This window comes from Cyprinodon variegatus, unplaced genomic scaffold, assembly GCF_000732505.1.
Source record: "Cyprinodon variegatus isolate N-32 unplaced genomic scaffold, C_variegatus-1.0 Scaffold184, whole genome shotgun sequence".
NCBI classification, from domain to species: Eukaryota; Metazoa; Chordata; class Actinopteri; order Cyprinodontiformes; family Cyprinodontidae; genus Cyprinodon; species Cyprinodon variegatus.
In genome coordinates, this window is record NW_015150637.1 from 403,785 (window position 1) to 405,982 (window position 2,198).

The window sequence follows — 2,198 nt, forward strand, 5'->3', positions numbered from 1 at the left end:
TAAAAAATAAATAAACAGATAAATAATACAAAAAAACAGCACCTAACAAAACTATCTAAACCCATTTAATGCTTTAAATATAAAAGAATTACTGTCAAATACCCCAGTATACTTTACTGCGTATTATGTATGAGATACACAAACTAGTTTGTTGTGAAATGAAAGGATACAAACATTATCTTTAAAGATAAAGATCTTGATAGTTTGTAATGTATATACTGTAGCACATTTTATGCTGGTAATAAAAGTTGGTTAATAAAAAAAAGCATTTCAGAGATCAAGTAATTACAGTAGGAAATGGAGCACAAATACAACACTTACAATAGAAGTTAAAACACTCTGATGTTTGGTATTAATAAAAAAAAAAAAAAGACAAAAACAATAAATACAACTGGACAAAGGTTATGGAGAATTTCCAAACATATCATAGAAGCCATATTCATATATACTTTTCATACATAATTTATATATTTATATAAACAGTTGGCAAGAAGCGAGGTAGAGAAGCCAGAAAACATTTTCACCAAAAAAAAGAGGAGATGATATGTAACTTCTTGTTTTTTTTATCCAAAACTCTGTGCAGCAGAAAACCAACACTGCTCATAATCCTTAAGATCCCCTGATGGCATATGGTGACTGCAGAATTATTCTGTGGGTTTTTTTTCTTCGGCAGAGAGAGTAAGGGTAGTTTCATTGAACTGGAAGGTGGAGGGAGCTAAAATCTCATCTGACTAAAGACTCTAACATGAAGCAGTTTTTCATTTTGTCAAGAACAGTTAGTAGAATATGCAGCTGGAGCTCCACTTGAACAGTTAAGGTAAAATTGTGTTAACCAGTATTTACTGATTTGATATTTATTGTGTCGAATTCCAACTCTTTTGTTACCAAGAACAACATTTTCATCATTTGCTTATTGTCTTCAGTTTATCACCATGAGGCCATGTTCGACACCACTATCACTGTCAAATGCCTACACAACCCAATCCCCTCCCAACCCAATGTTAATTAAAATCTCCTTTGAATTGATATTCTGTAAAGAAAACTTAAAACTTGTTGTTCCCCGACACCATTCATCTAATCTAAGTGTGATAAAATCATTTTCAAACCAAGAATGAAAAACAAAAATGTTTATCACTTGTTATGCAAAGCTGGTAGAGACACACATGAAAATGCTTACACTAGTAATTGCAGTAGGAGGTGCTTCTGCAAAGTATAGTCTCAGAGGGGAGAGATACATCAACATTTTTAAGGATTTAAACAAACAAAAAAAAACTGATAATCAGTTTTCCTTTTCTTTGTAAAAAAAAAAATTAGCATGTTACAAACATTTTATATCACATTATCCCTCTGGAAAAACATTTAATCATTCAGTTCCACATTCAGGAAGCCCAAGCCTTTCAGCTGCAGTGTCCTCCTATAGATGCCAGCAATTATCTAGAGAACATTTTAACCTACTATTTAATGGTCACGTGCAGATCTGTTTTTTTTTATTTATTTTTTTTGTCCCATCATGCATGCGCTCTATCTTCTCAGCCAGTTTTAATCTGAGAGCTGGCATGCTTTCATTACATATTAAAATATTAAAGTGTTGTGGAGAGCAGGTCACACTTGCATCAGATAAAGTCTAGATATATGTATGTGTGTGTTTGAGGTTTGGAATCTCTGAATTAGCTGATCTGGGCTCAGGAAAAATGTAATAATCTTAATAATTGTCACTTAATGTTCAGATGTGAATCAACTCTGCCTGGACTTTACTTAATGAATGGATGTTTTGCAAATACCGTACATGTTAGGTTTCTCACTCTTAAACCAGCGAGAGATAACAGTTAAGCATTTCAGTGTGTTGGATTGGTGTTTAGTTCCCCCGACTATACTTAAAAAAAGGTATGACCATACCTTCATGTTAAACCTAACACTTTTTCTCAAGCTTGTTGAAAAAAAAATGGCATGCTTTGGGTGTATAACAGGGACTTACATTTACTTTTTGGGAAATTTCATTGAAAAGGTTTGAGTTTTTGCATATTTGTTTTGATGAAAAGGCATTTTTTTTTATGATTCTGTTTCTACAGGACCTTGAAAAAATAAATACAGTTTTACATGAAAGACAAACATAAATTTGTATTTAATTTTGTGTGTCAAAAGTAATGGTAAACCGTTTTAATGACACACTTCACACACTTCATATGGTAATTTTCCTG